The following is a 21979-nucleotide window of genomic DNA, read 5'->3' on the forward strand; positions in this document are numbered from 1 at the left end:
GTGAAAAACACCAATAGTATTGATGGCAGTCTTTTAAAAAATATTAAAAGCAATTTTTTAAAGACAGAATCTCAGGCTGGAATGTGGTGACATGATCTCAGGTCACTGCAGCCTCTGACTCCTGGGTCCAAACCATTCTCCTGACTCAGTCTCCTAAGTAGCTGGAATTACAGGGGCACACCACCATGCCTGGCTAATTTTTTTGTATTTTTAGTACAGACAGGGTTTCACCACATTGGCCAGGCTGGTCTTGAACTGGCCTCAAGTGATCCTCCCATCTCAGCCTCCCAAAGTGGTGGGATTACAGGTATCAGCCACCATGTATGGCTTGACGGCAGTCTTCAGATTCAACTACTACTGAAGCAATATTACTAAAATAACATGCATCTACACTTCAATGTAAGGTGGCTCTAGTGAGTTTGGGAGCATTCTATGTAGCAGGAATTCCATCTAGACATACATGGAGAAACCAGGGGAGGGAAGGGGGAATATAGCCTGGATTGGACTGCGGTTAGCCCATTCCCAGCACCACTATCATTGTTGCATTTTAGGAAGTGCAGTATTTTGGGAAAGGAGGGGTTATCAGGTGACAGATGAAAATCAATATGCTTTTCACAATAACATGAAGTTTCTTGTATAATTATTGTGCATAATGCATTTGCTCTTACTTTATTGGACTTAAAGCACTATTTATGTTTTTAAAATTATAACAGAGCTAGAGTAATCTATATTTATCTCCTCATTTTGGGGGTTCTATCTGTGAATTATCTGCTAGGGAAAAAACATTAATTGAATATGTAACCTGTAATTACCCATTTTCTCTTAGAAAACACCATTCTATTTATAATGTGCTACTTTGTAGTTTTATTTCTAGGTCCAAATGGGAGCTGACTGTATGCCGTTTATTAGCACACCTGGCTCCTTACCTCCTGCCACTCACTTGTCTTTTGATCAATATGTGGCTTCTTGATGCTTGCAAAGAAAAAAAGTTTCTGTACTCAAATTGATAGATGTTTTTAGCTGTCGAAAACTTTTTAATTTGAAGACTTGGGGAAGAGGAATTTTAAATGAATCAATAAAATGAGGCCTTTGTGTTTTAATGTTACCCTCTGTCCCTGTTATCTGGGAAGAGCTGAGAAGGCTTCCTTTCCTACTCAGCTACTGGAGAAGGTGGTATTCATGATCCAATCACTGAAAAAAGTGAGCAATTGACCGTTAGACTCACACATGCAAATATTTTTACAAGACATGCCTCTGAAATGCAGCCTGCTTTTATCCCTTTAGAATTGCGGTGGCTGTCATGACCTCTGAGAGATATGGTTGCTGCTCCAAGAATAGGGAAACCACAGAGGTCAGCCCTTCAGTGTGCCCATAGTATTCTCTGGACTTCTCATGGGGTTCCCGGACTTAAGGATGAAAACTAGAAGAATATTCTTTCCTCACTATCCTCAACCGCATGAATGCACACCCTGAACCTCAGGAAGATTAGGAGCTAGGCTAAGGATAGAAACGGAGTCAGTGAGCAGAAACTAGTAGCCTGGTGTCTGGTCCCACCTCTGCTCTTTATCACCTGTGAGATCTTGGACCAGTCACTCTATGAATAGTTACCTTTTAAGTGAAGAGATAGAATTACAGGACCTCTAACATCTGAACCAGCACTAACTTCCTGAATGTGATCATGGCTACAGGGAAGTGCACACTTTCTTTCCTGACACTAATGAAAGCGGTCTGATTTCCAGTAAGAGAACCCATGCATTTGGTGTCACGTCTCATGGGAAGGATACACCTATCACATGTTCCTTTTACTTGAAATGCCAAAACTTAAGTTATTCCGGTAATATGACCTGCTTCCTTTATACCACCCTGACAGATATCGTTCAGTTGCATCTCTTTGGATTTTCTAAATGACCCTGAGACTTAGATAGGACAGGAATTTTCTTTCCACAAACCAAGGGACAACGAATTTGAGAAGCTGAGTGTCCACCCCATGGGGAACTAATATCCCAGTCTTTGGGTTCCATGGGAGTCTGCTCTGCTCCACTGCTCGGCTCACATCCAGACATGTTTTCGTTCCTCATTCTTGTCTCTGTCTTGACTCTAACTCTCTTTTTCCTTTCTCTTCCTGTCTCTCTTCTTCCCTCTGTCACCCCAGTATGAACAGCAGGAACAGGAAACATAATTCTCAGGTAAAAGGTACAGAATCATTTGACCTATATTTAAATATGTTACTCAAACTGTGGGTTTTGGCCTTCACTGATAGAGTTGCAGAGGGATAGGAATGCCAAACCTGGAAGTAGGTCATGGCTGGTGGGACGGCAGGTGCCCTCCTGACTTTCCAGAGAGAGAGAGAAAAAAAGTAAAGGATAAGGATTAGTAATGTAACAGAACTGTTAAAAATGCTATTGAGATTGGAGGTACAAATTTAAAACCCATTGCTACCATGCCCAGGGTCCTCTGGGCACCCTTTTTGGATGTTTTAAACACACACTCTCTCTGTTTTGTCCTGAAATACACATTCAGCTTTTGATGGGGTGTTGCTTTTGAATTAGATTAGATAATTTTGTTTTCAGTTTCAAAGTCATTCAAATTTTCTGAAGCAAATTAATACCCCTGTTTGTAAATAAACACATATTTCATGCTTCCCAATATGGCTAAGGAAACATTCATGCTGACATCCTTCTAAAAGGAGCTGTATGTTATGTTGGAGAATTATCAACCCCCTCAGATCCCATGTTTCAGTGCTCAAGGAAAAGCACATTTGTGTTATACTAGACTTTGTTTTCACAGAAGACAAGTGTCTTAGTAAAGCAAGCCTTTGCTCAGAAATAAACTAAAAACGCCTATAATCCCAGCACTTCGGGAGGCTGAGGCAGGAGTGAGCCTGGGAGGCAGAGGTTGCAGTGAGCCAAGATTGCACCATTGCACTCCAACCTGGGCAATAGAGTGAGACTCTGTCTCAGAAAAAAAAAAGAGAAATAAATAAACTGAAAATACTAGATAACCCTCTTTCTTCAACCGTGCCTAAAGCCAATGTGTAATTCTTCAAGTCTGAATATGTACAAAGTAAGAACAAGGTCTGCTTGTTTAAATAGGGAGATCTATGTCACCTAAGTGCATTGTAGCCAGCCACAGACAGGCAGGATATCACAGTATCTCTTAGGAAAACACTAATAACTAGTAAACTGGAGTTGACTTCTGAAAAAGTGATGGCACCATGGAAGGACAGACCTGACAGAGAAACAGAGAAGTCCCTAAGCCCAGAAGTCAGAGGTTGCCAGGCTGCTCCTGTGTGGTTATAATGAATCTCATCAGCTACAATCATTTCCCAAAAAGACAGAGGTGAATCTGTCTTATAAAGATTATTTTCAAAGCCAACTACAGATATTATAGAAAATAAAAAACAGTGGCAGATAAGACCTTTCATCTTTTTCTTATCCCATGGGCTTTTCTGCCTCCAGATTTCCTTCCACATCAAGGGGGCTCTGTGCAAATCAGGGGGTCTGGCCCTCTGCCCACCCTGGGCTAAGCTGTGGTTGCCATGGCTACGAAGACAAGAATGGCCCTTGGTTTTATAAAGCCCTGGGTCCTGTGCTCACAGGGCTTTTCAGCTGGCATTTCTTTTATCTTCTTCAGAACCCCATGTGGCAGGTGCAAGAAGGAGTTCCCCAATGCTCCAGCCAAAGTGAGAAACAAGGGACACATGCACGACAAAGCAGAGCAGCCCTGAAGAAGTGGTTTGTGAGGGCGTGGAGAAAGGGCTTGCTCTTCTGCACTTCTGGGTCTTAAGGCACTGATCACGCCTGGCTCAGGCATCATTCTCAGCCTCATGCTATTTTCGTTCAGGGACAGAACAAGAGGTGCCAGCACTCAAGGTAATCCTATGCCACAACAGGCAGGGGACCATGATGATTGCTGAAATAGGCCCCAGAGCAGAGGTCTGAATCATGGCATAAAAATGTCACAACAACAGTGCAGGGGACACCCCTGGGAGAAGTAGGGCATGGTGATTAAGAACAGGGCCTCAGAAGGGGCCTCCTGAGGTCCAGCTTAGCCCTTTTATTTGCCACCTGTGTAGCCATGAGGAGCCACAACATTCCCCTGGCTTTGGATGCCTCATATGTGGAATGGCGTAATGGCAGGAATAAGACGAACATCTCTCTCTTAGAGTGTGGCTATGATTCTAGGAGAGGTCAGACAAACAATTCTAGGAAGGGAAGGTGGTCTACCTCCCCAGATTTTGCCTAGTCCTCCTGCTCTTAACTCTCAGCTACTGCCACGGGCTTCCCAGGGCCACCTTTACTGGCCCATTTACTCTTATCCATCCTAGTCTTCATCTTCATCCTCATCATTCCTCTTATCAGGAGCCACTCCAAAGGAGAGGCTGAAGAACAAGCATGTTATGGAGATGTCCTAATAGGGTTTTAAAATATCTCACTATTAAAGTTTAATCTCTCCTAAAGCATATGGTAGGAGGTCATTTATGTATAAGTACAGTCATAAGTCATAGGGGAAAAAAAGCATTTTGTTAAAATTTTGATTTATTTTTAAAAAGCAGGCCCTTCCAATGCACTTACACTCTGCCAGTTCCATTTCAGAAGTGTCTAAAGTAGTGAGATAGCCCAGAATCCTTCAGGACACTAAATCACTTTAGAGGCACACCACTGAGGACTAACATTATGAAATTACCTCTTTCCTTCCAATCTATGGGTTTCACAAGTGATTAGAACTGGGTTACAGCCTTAGGGAGGAAAAAATGTGCTTCCAATTTTCCTCACTGTATGTGCCAGCCATTTCCATGCTCCTGAGACCCACCTCTGTGCTGGGCACTGTTTTAGGCATCAAGGATACAGCAGTGGGCAAAGAAGACCAATGTCTCTATCCTCATGGAGCTTCCATTCTTGCACAGTCCCTGGCACACAAGACGTATGCTACAAATCACTGCTCAATAAATGTATGCATGCTTGTTCACTGTAACGATAAAATCATCCTGCTATATTTAGAGTAGCCACATAATTTCTTCGAAATGTGGAGCCACATGCATTAACCAAATTTGCCTTGTTTAGGAAAACAAACACACTGAGGTTCATTTCCCAGAGAACTCATCTGAACAGAAAAACAAAAATGTATGAGAGAGAGCGTGGGAGAGAAAAGCAGGTGAGAGGCTCACTCTAAAGTGGGGTGGCCAAAATCCCAGAAACATGTAATTTACTTATAAATTAACATAGGCTTCTGCAAGTGAACAACATGGATGAATACCCCATCGCACTCTTTAAACATTGCATCAAATGAGTTAAAAGATCTTAGAGCACTATTTATTTGCTCTGCGTTGGTAGGTAATAATTTACCAAACTCTCTCCACCCAGTAGGCAAACCCTTCTACTACAAACTTCCACTGCAGAAGTGAGGGGAGAAAAAAGAGGAATTCCTGCCAAGGCGAGCCTCACAGCTTTGCGCCCACTCTCTCCTCTCAACACTCTATCGATTTGCTCACACTCCCAAAAGAGCTGAGACATTTTATAATCATGGCCATAATTGAATGCCATCAGGGGTTCAAGAGGACTTCCCTCTTTAACATTTAAAAAGACAATAAGCACCAGTTTAAAAGCCATAAAACCTTTACCAAGAAGCCAATGGAGCCCCACAGCCAGGCTCTGCCTTTCTGACCTCCTTTCTTTTTTTTTTTTGAGATGGAGTTTCGCTCTCGTTACCCAGGCTGGAGTGCAATGGCGTGATCTCGGCTCACCGCAACCTCCACCTCCTGGGTTCAGGCAATTCTCCTGCCTCAGCCTTCTGAGTAGCTGGGATTACAGGCACGCGCCACCATGCCCAGCTAATTTTTCGTATTTTTAGTAGAGACAGGGTTTCACCATGTTGACCAAGATGGTCTTGATCTCTTGACCTCGTGATCCACCCACCTCGGCCTCCCAAAGTGCTGGGGTTACAGGCTTGAGCCACCGCGCCCGGCCCCTGACCTCCTTTCTTAATTGTGGTTATAAATGCCTAGCCACGGGCTCCAGAGAAATGTGAAAAAAATTCCATTTCTCCTCTAGGATTTGATTATGGCTGCCAGGACAAGGAGAAGAGAAGAGATACTTAGGGAGAATCATTTTAGGGAAAAGCAGTTTACAAAGACTTTTATGAAAGACTGCTGCTGTGAACCAAATAATGGCTCAAAAATGCCAGGGACTTCTAAACCTACTGATTTCTAAAATCACATCCAAGTAGCATCTCCAGATTCAGAGAAAGTCGAAATCTCTGAACCCAAATAATTGCTTAAAAGTTAGGGCTGGAAAGTTGCAAAGTATTTACTTTAAGAGAGAATTTTTAAAAGACACTTTAAAAAGAGTACAAGATCCACTTGCCTCCTGTCAATATCTCTTCCTGTCAATATCCTGCTGTCTCCCCTCCCTTCACCTCCTTCTCTTTGTCCTGAATATAAGTTGTATAGGTTATACAACTCAGATTGCCCTATTATCATTATCTAAGGGTTATATTTTTCCCTATTATTGCTTAGATAAGCTTGAATCACAAGCCTGTATGTTTTCTTGTGATTTTGTTCCAACTGAGCCAGTGGAATCTGTCTTATTTTTTCTGATGCCTGTCCAATTTTCCCCTATCTATTAAGCTTTGTTTGTAGCTAATTAGAGGAAAAGTCTTATGAATTGTGTCCCTGGTCTTGTATGGAGTTTTGAAGTCATCATATACAGTATTAGAGATGATCGATAGTTATCTGTTGTTTAGAGATACATATGCCAATTTATTAATTTGATGTCTGTCATCACTCAGATTTATTTGTGAGTTAGTCTTCACAGTCAGATTTTTATAGGTAAACGATTGCTTGGATAATAATTTTACATGACTACAATATTTCCAGGCTGCACAACTCAAAGACTCTTATCTTGGCCAGCCTTGAGCAGCATGAAGTTTAGATAGAATATTTAGGTGGAGGTTGGGGGGGGTAAGGAGTTGGAATCTTCCTGCTATTTGCTGAGTAGAATCTGATGGGTCCATATCACACAATGTGACAAAACAAAAAGCTGGGAATGATTGAATTGCAAGAAGTCAAAAGAATTGCTCAACTTTGCCTTAGCTCAGCAGCCAATGTCCCAATAATGTACAAAGTTCAATAAAATAATCTATTAGTGGAGATAAGTGTGATTGCTGCTGGTCTGTTTATACAAATTATGTCCCTTTAAATTACAGATGTGAGATGCGAAAGAGAACCAGTTCACGGTTGGAATACATTCAAGACTATGGAGCTGCAGCTTCTTAATGTGGGTCTGCAATGAGGACTATTCAATCCTCTGCCCAACACCCCAATACCCCTGAGTGTGAGGTCTCACCAGTGTATGCAATTGCCAGGCACCTGTTAGACTTTCCATTCAGCTGAATAGCACTGAGAGGCCCAGACTTGGGAACATACTCAGTGCACAGTCCAGCCCTCCAGACTGAACAGCATGATGATATCTCCCTGCAACACTTGGTCTGACAGGCCTTGTGGGGCCCATTCCGCCTGTGTTGCCCTCTTTTTGTTCCTGAATGTTCTGTTTCTATCTTGGAAAGTAGGATGACCTGTTTCTTTTTGTCAAAAGAACTCTGTAGGTTTGGAAAAGCTTCTAAAAGATAACTTCAGCTCCCACAAGTGGCTTCTTTTACTACACAGAATGAGTAGTGTCTGCCTGGTTGGCCAAGAATTTTTATCCCCAGCGATACACACCATTCTTCCCTCTGGGTCGCATTGCATACTTTGAAGCAAACTATTTCCTCCTTTCTCTCATGGAACAATCAGAGTAAAATCAATGATACAGAGTCTGTTTCACAGACACAAAGGCAGACCTAATAAACACACAGCGTCTGGGGTTTGTGGGTGTCTACATGGGTGTATTGGCTCTTCCTGTCTCTGTCACACGCTGCCCCACATGTCCACATCTACATTGTCAATGAGAAGCTGCTGCAGGCTTTTGGGGACACTGAAATAAGAGCACCTTAGGTGGGGTCAAGTGCTCCAAAAGTGCTGGGCAGCCAGAGCTGACTCCTGGAAAAATTCTTGCTCCTGCAAGGCAAGGAGAGGAGCAGAGGGTCTCGGGATAGCTGCCTCTGCATCCAGCACAAAGAAGTGCACGTACATGATTTCAGATTTTTAAAATGTATTAAAGAAGCCCAGTTCTCACGCAGAGTATACATTGGGTGATACCATTTATTGGAAGCTCTAGAACAGGCAAAATGAATCTATGGTTTAAAAAAGTCAGAACAGTGATCACCCCTGGTGGAGGGTGGATGGAGGAAATTGACTGGAAAGACATAGGAGAGGCCGTTGTGGGGTAACAGTAATGTTCTGGATCTTGATAGGGGTTGGGGTTACACTGGAACATGTATTCACCAAGCCCACAGAATAGTACATTTAAGGCTAGTGTATTTCATTGCCTGCAACTTTTATCTCCAGAGAAGAGAGAGGGAAACAAGGAAAAAAGGAAGGGAGGGAAGAAGGAAGGAAAGAAAAGGAAAAAAAGAAAGGACAGTAATTTTTTTTTTTGAGATGGGGTTTTGCTCTTGTTGCCCAGGCTAGAATGCAGTGGCACAATCTCTGCTCACTGTAACCTCTGCCTCCCTGCTTCAAGCGATCCTTCTGCCTCAGCCTCCTGAGTAGCTGGGATTAAAGGCACCCAACAGCACGCCTGGCTAATTTTTGTATTTTTAGTAGAGATGGGGTTTCTCCACATTGGCCAGACTTGTCTCAAACTCCTGACCTTAGGTGATCCACCTGCCTCGGCCTCCCAAAGCGCTGGGATTACATTGAACATCCAGTTCAATGTTTACTGTCCTAGGCTGGGCGCAGTGGATCACTGTAGGTAATCCACTGAGCCCAGCCTAGGACAGTAAACATTGAACTGCAGTTTGTACTTGGTGTCCTGTTGTCTTCAGCTTATTCTGAAATGCTTCTAGAAATGGATGGACTGGTGCACTGACAGGTGCACTGACAGGGAAGTCTTAATTGTGGAATCCAGATGGGTAGACGGGTGCCCACTGAACAATTCTTTTAATTCTTCTCTATGTTTGAAACTTTTTGTTAATAAAAATGGAAATCAGGAAAAAGAAATATAATTCTACTCTTTAGAAGTCAGGTTTCAGAGTTGGCGGCAGTGTTAGTTTTGAGGGTGTGCCACATGGAATCTCTCACACAGAAGGTTTAAGATGTGAGAGACAGAGCTAAGGCAAGCAGGGCAGTGCCCACTTTCTGTACTTGGCCTATGTGGATCCTACTGCTTGAGGCCTCTCTCTCTCTCTCTCTTTCTCTAGGGCCTACAGGACTGTAATGTACAATCCTGTGCAGCAGCAGAGCTCAGATAACTTAAGCAAGAAAAATGTCCTTTGGATCATTTGCAGACTTTGGCCTGAAACAAGGGCAGATACATTTAGATATATGATTTGTTTTCCAGCTGCTGTGCTATTTCAAAGTATCCTTGTTACTGATTGTAGTGAAAAACTCCACCTTCAGGGAAATAAATCAGACTGGGTTCCTAAAACCATACCCTACAGCTTTCCTGGCCTATATCCATCTTGCTATCATACCGGCCTAAGTTCACCTCTTTAAAAAAAAAAGTTTTAGTGTGACACTGCTGGTAAAGATTTTATTAAGCAGAATATATTAGCTGAGCCAAGCAAATTAAGTTACATCCCTGGACATCTTAATAACACGGGGTCTTTCCCATACTTCTGTAGATTCCAATTTATAACTCAATTCTATGCGTAAAGGATGAAAACATGGACATGAACATCAATAAAAATCACTTGTATTTAGCTTTGGGATTCAGTCAAACATGCACACTAAGTGAGATTAATACGTGGACTAACCATCTGTATTCTACTCTCATCCCAGATCCGCCCCACTGGGACCCAAGACCTAACCTTTCAGCTGAGAAAAGAAGAAAATCCCAGCACTCACTTCCCAAGTGGCATGTCCACAGTAGTGTGCCAAGGTAAGCAAAACCATGGAATGCATATTGCCACAGCTTCAAGAATTCATTTTACTTGACTATTTGGGAGAATATATTTTTATAACACATACAACAGATGTATTCTGGAATAGTGTGGAGAATTCCCATGTTGTAGTGAGCTATGGTTTCGATGGCCTCCAATGCACCATGTCTCCTTGTTTTCATGCTCTCGTATAATCTCTTCATTGAATCTAGGCTGTTTTAACCAAAAGAATGCAGGGAAGGTGAGACAGAGCTCATTCTAGAACCTAAACCTTCAGAAGGTCTGGCTGGTGGCTTTCAGTGTTGCACTTTTTTTAAAAAAGAAAGCTTGACTATCTTGAGACCTCCATGACATGAAGAAGCACAAGCATCCATGTGAAATGAGGCCCTTGGCTGACAATTCCAGCCGAATTCCCAGCCAGCAATCACCAACTACCTGCCATAGGCAAGAGACCATTTTGGAGTCTCCTATCAAACTGACACCATATGATGAAGTAAACAGCCAGGTCGACACAGAGAACTATGGGAAAAAGTAAATTGTTCTAATTTTAAGCCACTAATGTGGGGTGGTTTGTCACACAGAATTAGATCGCTAAAGCATGTGTTTAAAATAAAATCTGAGATTTCAAAGATTTATTACAATTGAAGAAAGCACCTTAGAGTTATACTCTCAGACTTCTGTCTGCCAGTTAGGACTTCAGTGAAGATGATTGAGAAGCATTTCCTTATAATATAATTCACAAGAAGACACTCTCCCAGATTCAGGTGTATTTCTTTGTTGTTACATGATTGAGGAAAGCTGTGTGTCCTAAGTCTTTTTGATTACCATGGCATTCATCCCAAGGTGACTGCCAATGGGATACTTTGAAGATACTATGGAAGTAGGAAGATGGAAATTTCATTTATTTCTTACAATCTCCTCTAGATCCCTTCATTATCTTTCTTTGAAATTACTATTTCTGTAACTAGGAGATTTTATTCAAATGGTCAGCTATAACTGATCCTAAAGGATGAGAAAAGATCAAGAAAGTCTGATCTACATTTTCCCTATTTGGGACAAGCAACCTAAAGCTAAGGCTAAGAAACTGATCCTTACCCCAGCAGTTCATCAAATGGCCCTTCATAACAAGATTCTGAGTATCCTCTGCAGGTTAAATCTCCAAATGTAAGAGAATCAATTAGCCTCAGTCTGGCTCTGAGCCTGTCACATGAGGATGATAAGAGTCACAACCATTAGCACTGATCAGTCACACCCATGAACCTGCTGCTACCCATCATCACCATGTTTCATTGAAGACCTTAACAAGAGGTCCTGAGTTATTAGTGACCTAATATGTAAGGTAAGGGCGGGGGAAGCAAAGGGGAAGAGAACAGGACTGACCACTACTGACTACAACATCCCAGACATCATGCTAGATGTAGGTGTATTGGAAACCCCTGAAGATACAGAAGAACCAGAGAAGCTGGGCATTCTTATCCTCATTTTACTCATGTAAGCAAAGTGCTAACTGCATCAGCTGTCTCTTAATAAGGCTCCCACACAGCAGCCATTTGTATCTTTATAGTGTTGCTACCATCATTTTTCAGAATGGAAGCTGAGGCTGATTGAGGTTATGTGACTTGCCCAGGGCCACATAGAAACTGTGAAGCTAGGATTAAAACCCAAGTCTGAAGCAATTGTCTCTATACTGGTAAGAATGATGGTGTTGTAATGACAATTTTTTCCTAAAACTAAATCCCAGTGAAGACTGAATAAGTCATACTTTTAGAATATGCTACCAATGATATGTCATGTCCACATTTAAAATACAAACTATTGGCCAGGCACAGTGGCTCATGCTGGTAATCCTGGAACTTTGGAAGGCTGAGGTTGGTGGATCACTCGAGGTCAGGAGTTCAAGACCAGCCTGATCAATGTGGCGAAACCTCATCTCTACTAAAAATACAAATATTAGCTGTGTGTGGTGGTGCACACCAGTAATCACATCTACTCAGGAGGCTGAGGCATGAGAATCACTTGAGCCCAGGACGTGAAGGTTATAGAGTGCTGAGATTGTACCGCTGCATTCCAGCCTGGGCAATAGAGTGAGACTCTGTGTCAAAAAAAATGAATAAATAAAAAATAAAATACAAAAGTATTTTTGAGTCTCACTTAAAAGTACCAAATGTATTTCAAAATTGCAGAAAGATTTTTTAAATGTTTTTTAAAAGCCACTTTAAAAAATTGCTATCAGTGATAAATAATGGAGAAAGTTCGCCAGTGAAGCAATTAGCCAAAAATGAAGGCTGGGCTTCCCAGAGATTTAAACTAAAGCAGGTTTTGTGACTTGTGATTTATCCTGATTGTGGACTCAACACTTGCTATTATGGGTTGAAGCCGATCTCTGGGGTCAGGTGAAATTTATAATATGTTGAGTACTCTAAGAACTGGGTCCAACCTCTTAGGGATTTTCATAGGGTTGGTGCCCAGTGCCTGGTTGCAAAAAGGTAAAGATGTAAGTCCCCAGAGTGGCTTTGAGGCCAGGGAACCTGGGTTTGAGTCTTTTTTCTGCTTCTTTCTACCTGAGCTGTGAGTCTGTTACTTAAACTCTTCAAGTATGCCTTCCCTCTTCTATAAGAAATTGCCTGAAAGTGGAGTTTAGCCGAGATAATGTATGTGGAATCACTTAGCAGATGGCAAGTCTCAAAAAAAGTTTTCTTTCTCCTTCCCTTTCCAGAACTGGTGAAGTTCTGTCAGTGTTCATCTCTAACATCTGAACCCAAGAACCACGATTTTCTTCTGCTTTCTTTGTCCTGGCTAGCTTTTGCTTGCATTGTTAACTACATGGAAAAAAAAAAATGACGCTGGATTTGTTTTTTCTTCTGTTCCACTCTGTGGTTTATCCAGATCTTGTGTACCTTTAAAAAAAAATGGGCTTTGTCATCTTTTGTAACATTTATCTGAATTTTAATCAAATAGGACAGAAAGCAAGATCATGTGTCCCTTTTGTCCCCATAACATCAAGAAAATAATCTGCAACCTCAACTAACACTAACAGATAAGTTTTCCTTCAAGGAAAAAAAATGTGGATCCAGCCCTTCTGAAGTTTCACAATTTAAGAGATTTTTCCACAGGGGTCCAAGCCAGAAAGTTGAAATCTCTGTAATAAAGCAAAGCTGAGAATGGATGCTGCTGGTCCTGCTGGAGGTGGTTATCTGCTGTCCCTGGAGGCAGTAACTATTGGATGATGATCAAAAAAGAAAATGGCATTTTGGGCCACACTCTGGACTTGAGCTGATCATTGGTGTGTTTGGTCTTGCTGCATGAAGAATCCTTACTACAGTTTATTATCGTCAAGTTCCAGAAAGACTACCATTTCACATGTTTGCTATCAAATCATTTTCTTCTAGAAACTCACATCATTTGGCTCCAAGGCCTTAATAGGTGTCATAAATGATGTTAGAGTATATTTTTTAAAATTTCTTTGACAGCAGGAAATCTTCCCTTCCAGGGAATTTAATTTCTTGCTAGTCACTTGGAGGTGAGCAGGTCTTAAGGTCTTAGGTTGGATCCATGCCACAAGGGCAGGCTGATGGAAGATAACCTTAAGTTAACCCCCAAAATTTTTCCTTGGCCCTGAAAACTGACCTAGAGAAACTGTCTGGCTTGAGGGGATGAGAAGAAAAGGAGCAACACATTCAGACTTGGTTACAAAATACCAGTTTGGGCCTTTGAGAGAACCCTTTAAATTTCCTGAAATATTATAAATTATCTGAAATAAAATGCATGAAGAACTGCCACAAATCATTGATTTTTTTTTTTTTTTTTTTTTTTAGGTTGAACCACATACTTTCCGCCCCAGCAAAATTTATTCTTGGGAACGGAGTCCAAGCCCACGCTGAATCTCATCTTTTGTTCAAACCCCACACTCGTTTTACCCTCAGCGCGTTTAGGCAGAAACTGATAGCTAATGCTTTTCATTAAGTCAGTCAAGAAAAACTGCTTACCAGGTTTTACTCTTTCATCAGCCTGACTAATTACACCCATTCACTGTTCCTTTCATACAGAGATTTCAAATTCCAACTCTCAAAGGCACACACCACCCAAGAGACATCTACTTCCTGGCTTGCTCTGTCTCCTTTTACATTACCCAGTGAAAAGTATTCGGTGGCCCAGAAAACACAAGATAAGCAAAATCTAGACTCAAGAACTGGTTTTAAGCTGATGAGAGGCCAGCTCAAGGAGACAGTGTTGACATAAAGGTAACAGGAGATGGGGGATAAAAAGACAGGAAAGAGTCTTCTCATACAATATATTCAGGGAAAGGCATTAGGCAAACAGACTCCAGTGGCAGGCCTCAGATACTGCTGTGCAATGACAGAACAGAAAACGAGAATGTGCCGGTGTCACTAAGGCAAAGACTGATCTGAGACAGTTGGAGGCACCAGGTTAGAGCAGGTGCTTCAGGGAATGGCAGTGGCCCTCATCTTCAGAGATAATTAAGGCTGGACTTGAACACCCAAGTCTAGGGTAGCAACTACATTTCTCCAAACCATCAAATGCTGGGCATGAAGGAGGTGAGATGACTAACAGCTCCAAAAGCTTTGGAAGCTTCTTCCCATGGGATCACGGTCCAAACTAAAATGTTGCCTTCCAGTAAAAAATATAGGAAGACAGCATAAACCTCATGAAGAGTTATAACCATAACTTCCTCTTGTGAATTTCTTTGTGTGGAACTGCGTTATCTGAGTCCACAACAAATTCTTCACAGTGATTTCATTGGTCACATATACTACTGGTCACGTACTTCATATACCTATGAAAGCACACAGTCTTGACCTAGAGAATTAAAAATCTCATTTCCCATCTACAGGTGTTCTGTATTCTCTGAAGTTCCCTTCTTTCAGCTAATTCTTCTGTTGGTGGAAATTTGATGGTAACAAAGCACCAAACTCTTCAAGTTGGCAGTAGGAAAACCATTTTGAATACTGGATTTCAATAAGTCTCATAGGAAATAGCCCTTTCGTATCTTCTTTTCTTTCAAAGTTGCCCAAACTAACTGTTTGTTGTTTCACTCTAAGGGTTTTCCATGTGTTTGACATGATGCTTCTCAGGATTATTGAAAGAAAAAAAAATAACTTCTATTCTGCTATGCATTCATTTCATATACTCAATTTATTACAGCACAAAGAACACCAGATACAGTTCCCATTAAAGTGGTTTTTAATATAAAGACTTGCTGAAATTGTGTGTGTATGACAGTGATTCTTCAAAAAACCACTTAGTAGCTGGAGACTGTTTCAGGGTCTCAACCTCATGATTTAGCACTTGATTCTTTCAGTGGTTTCTCATTTGAATCTCATTTTCAAGGGATCATCAGAAAATAGGCTTTGGTCTTTCAAGTTTCTGATTAGTGAAGCCATGCTAAATAACTTCTGATTTACTTAAATCACAGATGGCAGAACTGAGTAGCCTGGAGGGACCTCAATGTTCATCTCTACCCTAGAAAGTTATAAAGTATTAATTAGACCTGGAAACATATTTCAGACTGGTCAATGCCATGCTTCTTTCAACAGCGCTAGGCTAACTAGGGAGCAAGGGGACTGAGTTTTCCATTAGTTTCCTTGCCTCCTGACTATATCCAGTACATATCTTACAAGTTCTACTCTTAGCTTAGTGACCTTTTCTTTTATGTTTAATGTTGTGGAAAGACACATGGATTCTGAGAAATGCAAATAATAGCATGGTTGCAAAAAACCATAGTTGCCCTGATAGATATTAAGTAAAGAAAATATTTAAAATCACTCTTACAGGCACTACACAAAGTATAATTGGTGTTCGGCATCTGTGATAAATAGTGCCTAACAAATTGTTCAAGCATCATAAGCACTACGAGAAGACAACAGTTTTATTAAACACTGAAAATCGTATTTTTCCCAGTGGTTGTATTGCAAGATAATGAACTCTACAAGCGGCGGTAGAGATGCAAATTCAATTTTGCACAAAACTCACAAACGTCATGATACATTATGCCAGTTGAGACACAGCCTTCGTCTAGACAGAATGCAAAAATGTCCTCATGTTCAGTAAATTGTGTATAATTAGGAAAATATGAAGAACAGCTAATCATCAATATTGCATGCATGTCTGTATCTCCCATCTTCTTTTTTTAAGAAGTCTAGTTGAAAGTTGAAGGTCACTCTTCTAGGTTGCAAGTTTCAGTTTTCAACTTTCCAAAAAATATGGATATTTGTAAAATTAGAAAGTATCTTAATCACGCCTCCAACTTTTCTAACTTTTCCTTAAATTTTTGCTTTCAACTGAGTGATATGCAAGGGTTTTAATTTATAAGAACAGGTTTTGTTATACAAATAAGCAGTCACTGTCTGAGGACCAAAATCGAAGCAGCTCTGATCGTTTTATTAATTTATTTGATTCGCTTCTGGTTTTTCTTACCCAATCTTATTTATGTCAAAGTAAGTTAAAGCAGAATTCATTATGTAGTGAAATTCAATTTGAACACTTTTTATTGAAACACAGTGATTCAATCATTTTTCTCCATCCGTCCCATTATCTCTTCTTAAACTATTTTGTACAGATCAAATCACACAAAATAAAATTTCGAAAGAAACTTAAGAATTTGTGAGGAGGAATGAAATGCTCTCCCAATAATTCCTTATACTAAGTACTAAATTATACAACAACTAACATTCTGATAATTTGACATTATTATAGCATATTTTCTCTGAGAAAAGTTAACTAGGTTAGTGAACATGAACTTTTTGAGAAAAGTTTTGACGCAATTCCAGTTTCTAATAATTTGGATACCAAATTATTAGAAGGATTGAGCCTAATCTGACCCAGTTTGGGCATTTCTCTATTTTGGAGAGTATATATTTTATAAAATTTGGCAAATTACTACCGGATCCTTTTCAAACATTTAGGCTCAGGAGTTTTGGTATTTTTAGCAACTTTATAAAGTGTTTGTGAAAATATGAATCAGTAGATTTTTCTCATTTGATATTTGGTGACCTGCATCAGGTGTATCATTAGTGCACAGGGAGTCCTTAACTCATGAATGGTTGAAGTTCCATGTTGAGTATGCAGAAAGAAGAACCATAGCCTCATGGAGACATTGCCCTTGTGATTAAAATGAAAAGACTATCCCTTAAATGCTTTTTCAACTCCTGTGCTTCTATACCCTCAAAACCACAATCCCTGTGCCCTATCCCCCAAAGAGTGAAATAGTTCCATGCTTAAAAACCTAAAAGAATTGTATGTCAACCAAAATGGACCACATATCAGCAAAGCTGGGAAGGCCAGGAAAAGACTTACCAGGAACCAAGGTACAAGCCTATCTTTAGGGAGCTTGCCACCCTCACCTCACCCAGCTTCTTGGTCCTTCTGGATGAGAACCTTCCACAGTGGGTCTGACCTGGAACACTGATCCCCAAACTCTTACATGTAACCTAACCATCTGGGGGCTTTTTAACAATGCAGATTATTTGGCCTTATCTCTAGCCACTTGGATTTGATAGATATCAGTTTGGATGCAGGGATTTGATTCTTAGAAAGTATTTCTAGTTATTATAACACACACACACACACACACATCTATACACACTAGAACAACAGAGATGACACAGTGAAAAACATAGGTCCAAGAGCTTTTGCTTGCTGACAACTGCCAACAGCAAGTTGCTTGCTACCAGACCCAGGGTTAAGGTTAAATAGATAAAGCTCTCCTCCAATAGTGGTGTCCCCCAGCTATCTTAGGTATTTGAGAAAAACTAAGCTGGGCAAAGCCACAAATAAGAGAACATTTGGTAACTTGCTGCCATCATCTTCCAAAGTCATGCAGTGGCCAAGGGGTGGCTCTCTTCAAAGATGAAGGACTTGAGACTCTGCCTTTACCATGTGGAATCATGCTCGCCCGTGTTGTCAATTCTAAATGCAAACCGCGCTTTATAGTATGGGAAGAAATTTCAGAATTTAAATGGTGGGCAAAATAAGAAAGTTGCAGATACACCATCTCATCAGTTAAATTAGCTACATTTCCAGTGTAAATTGCCTCAAATCCATTGTGGGTCAGTGTGTATGAGTGTGTGTCGGTGGGAGTGTGAAAAAAGCCTGGCTTGATGGCTAGACAGAGAGATGGTCACTAATTAAGTATGTGCATTAAAAACCGATGCTAGAATTTGGGTATCTAGGTTCAATCCTAGCTCTCCTGCCTAGTAGCGTATGTTCTTGGGCAAGTTGTTTAATTTCTCTGTGCCTTACTGTTTTCCTTCTATGTGATTAAAGTAACAAGGATACCCACCATAGGACTATTGTGTAAATTCAATGAGAGAAATATGAATATTTCCATTAAACCTTCAACATTAGTCCTTGTGAGAAATTATTCTCTCATAATACAAACCATAAAGCTTTAGCATACCTGAAACCCAAGTTACAAAACCAGACAAGTGAATTCTCAAAACGTAAATTACTTAGGAGGTGGAATAGATAGAACAGGAGAAAAAGCTTCAAACCTAACACTGAACAGACATGGCCATGGGGATAGCTAATATGCAATTCAAAAGAAAAGGTAACCAACCTTTTGCTCTTGCCAGAATCATAGGCAAATACTAGAGTTGCCTGAAGCTCAATGAAGTAGAGATGTATCTTCTTCCCAAAGCTACAGTAAGATGACAGCAAAGTAGATAAGATCATCCATTCCTTTCTTCACTCAGTTGTTTACTACCTATTTATTATAAAGCTACGATGTCCTGGGCAATGTTCTAAGAGCCAGAGATGCCAACGCACTTGTTTTTTCATTGAATAGACCATGATTCAGAACTTACAAAACTGTCAATATTTCCATCTGCAATTTTTGGTATCAGTCATTGACTACTGCCAATGAATTCCTGGGGAGATATGACTTCCTGATTACACATTCATTGTCCAACAGAGACATATGAACTATATACCCTGAGCCTAATCTGAACTTTCATTCCCACCCTTTCTGCCCCTCCCCATCCTGGAGTTTTATTGTTAAAGGTCCCAGACAGTCTTATTAGTCAGAGATTTGTTTTATATCCTCTCGCTGGGAAAATTTTCCATACTGGCAAATGTTCTGAGATTCATGCAGAAACACACACAACCCCCACCCCAGGGGAAGCAAAGGACTCATCAAATTCTCTGTTTGGAAATATTTCAGCCCCTTTTCTCTGAAGTCACATTTTAATTAGTTTCTCCAAACCATGCTCTGGCTGCATCTCCACAAGCCCAAGGGGCTGGCCACGCTCTGCAGCTTTGTAGCTGATAATGCATGGAAGTTCAGCTGGCTTGGAACTCTCTAGTAAACAATATTTTGAATGTATTTTATTACTTGTCACAATGGACTTTGAACTACATTTGAATAATTCATACTCCAAACTGTGGTCTTTTCTAAGTTATCAAGATAATTAAGAGAATAAACATTGAGTCAGAAAATAATTATTCATTTTGGCTAACCTTGTCATTCTAACTCATCTGCACTTATCAAGCCCAGTAAAGAAGTGTTGTATGATGTTTTTATGTTGTATGACGTGTTACTCTCTCTATTAAAAGACTTTGAGATTGGTCAACGTATGTGCCTGTCACAAAGTGCTAAAAAATATCAGCTCCTCGATATCCCCTGAATTCATGAAACATGTAGATGCAGGCTTGGAGGAATGCCACGTATGAGTGCCAACTCATGTTTTTAAAAAGGCTCTCTAAAGGATAAGGATCTATAGAAATTTTGAATCCATTCAATTAGCCAGTTTGGAAACATGGACCTTTGAATGGAAAATGAAAGAATGAGTTGTAGAAGGTGAGCCAGAGGAGTGTTTGTCTGTCCTCTGCAATGCTCATAAGATTGGCATCAAGGCTCGTTCTCCATAGGACACTGATAAGAATGCTCTACTAGCCACTGTGTTCCCTTGGCTTCCTGGTACAGGGTGACCCAGCCAGGAGCTGTGAGTTCTCTCCTCCCAGCATCTCTTATGGAAACTCAGTAAAGATGTGCACCTCAACGTGCTCCCAAACACACTTGGCACGCTTTGACTTATTTTTATGGACATCAAGTTTACTTAGGAAATCAGATATGCTAATCTCAGAGGAGTGAAACCACTCAAAAAAGTTTGAGATCTATGGTATAGCTTGCTTTTTCTAGGATTTTCTGAACTGTAACTGAAAAAGTAAACTTTCAAAGAGGGCTTGGCAAAAGAAAACATGGGATTTTACATAATTTTAATTGGCAAAAAATAAAAACAAGGGCTAAATGTTCATGATCATTTAGTGTTTCTAGTAAAGGCACTATTAGAGAGAATACATCACAGGCCAGTGAGCCTGTGCCAACCATCACACTGTAGACCACCTGGGCCTGCCCACGGGCAGGTCCCTCCTTCAACAGTAACTTCAGTACCCACTATGTGGATACTCCTCAGCCTGCAGATCTGAAGGTTAATACACCCCAGCATGCTCGATAACCCACACAAAAGGGGCAAGGCCATACTACAAGTCCTCTCGCTGAGTTAGAAAATTGCTGGGTATTAATTTGTAAAGGATGAGCAACAGCACTAGGCTAGAAAGAGTCCTCACTTCCAGGATGTCCACCTGGGCTTCAATAACAACCCCTTATTCAGAGTGGATTTTGGATTTTCTTTTACTCCTAACCTTTCTCAATCTCACTTTTCCCATCTGTAAAACAGAGTAATATCTATACTACAGCATTGATTAGGATTTCTTTTAAACACGAAAATACAATCCATGGGGACTGGCCCATAAAAGGCATTAGATAGGAGTTGTATAAAAATAGAGAATGCAAATATTACAAAAGGAGCTCATTGCATTAAGTAACAGGCTGAGTGAAAATAGAGTATTTTAAATCTCAAATACTGTATCTTTGATTTAGCAAATGTATCATACATCTCCAAATGTGGAGTGGTGAAAGGAATATAGATTTTTTTAAAAAGAATTCCACTTTAAAAAAAAATTGTATCCATTTTCACCTAGATTATTTCTCAAACTTACTGAGAAAGTCCCCTGATCATCTCTCCTGTTCTTTTCCAAAGAATCTCTCTCTGTCTCTCTCTCTCTCCCTCTCTCTCTCTCTCTCTCTCTCTCTCTCTCTCTCTCTCTCTCTCTCTCTCTCTCTCTCTCTGGCAGCCTCATTCATTTCCTCACTCTGGAGAGTCAAATACAATAAATAAAAACTTTACAATTGCAGTGAGAAGATAAGCATGCACACTCTGGTATTTCAGTAGATAGCACAGGACAGTTACTGCTGGAGATGCTGAAGCTTCCTGAACAGAAGGGAGTCAGGGAGACTGCATCTCCAGGGGAAGATGAAGCAGTGAGGAAGGACAATTAGGCCAGGAATTCAGGAAGTGTCAGAAGACTGACAGATAATCAGCTGAGAAGTTCATGTACACATAAGGGCTTTGCAAAGGCCAGAGATTTATACAAGATCCAGGCTAGAAGGAGCCCTGAGGCCAAGGCCAAGGCTAGGGGGAATGACATTCTTGCTTTGTGCACACTATTTAAGGAAACTCTAAAAATTTAGATATTGAGATCAATTATATTAAGTTGAATGCACTATTTCTGATAAAAATAAATGCAAACATTTGTGGTTAAAAAATATCAGAATTTTAAGGAAAGACAGGATCTGACCCTGAACTTGTAGGACTCACCTCATTCACCTTACACTCATCCTATCCCTCCTGGGATTATGCCGGCTTTAAAATTTTGATATTTTCTTCCTAGATCTTTTGCATTCTTTTTTTATCTTTTAAATGTTGCCTGAGTATACTATTTATCTTGAGTACTGAACCTTTTTGGTGTCACTTTAAATTCTGTGCCTTAAGAGAGTGCCATTCTTCCCTCACCCTAGTTCTGGCCTACCTGAGAGAAGGAGTTGTTTTGAGAAAATCCAGAGAGGTTATGTGGGAGCTACCAGGGAACCGATGGAGACAACTTCTAGAACTCTGTTTGTGGTGCCTCGAGGAATATCAATATT

General features: G+C 40.6%; 1 protein-coding gene across 5 annotated transcripts in view; it reads right to left on the reverse strand.

Annotated features, from left to right (window-relative positions):
* Positions 1-21979, reverse strand: part of NTRK2 (neurotrophic receptor tyrosine kinase 2) — a 352900-nt gene that overhangs the window by 128022 nt on the left and 202899 nt on the right. The window lies entirely within an intron of this gene.

This window comes from Callithrix jacchus, chromosome 1 (assembly GCF_049354715.1).
Source record: "Callithrix jacchus isolate 240 chromosome 1, calJac240_pri, whole genome shotgun sequence".
Lineage (NCBI taxonomy): Eukaryota > Metazoa > Chordata > Mammalia > Primates > Cebidae > Callithrix > Callithrix jacchus.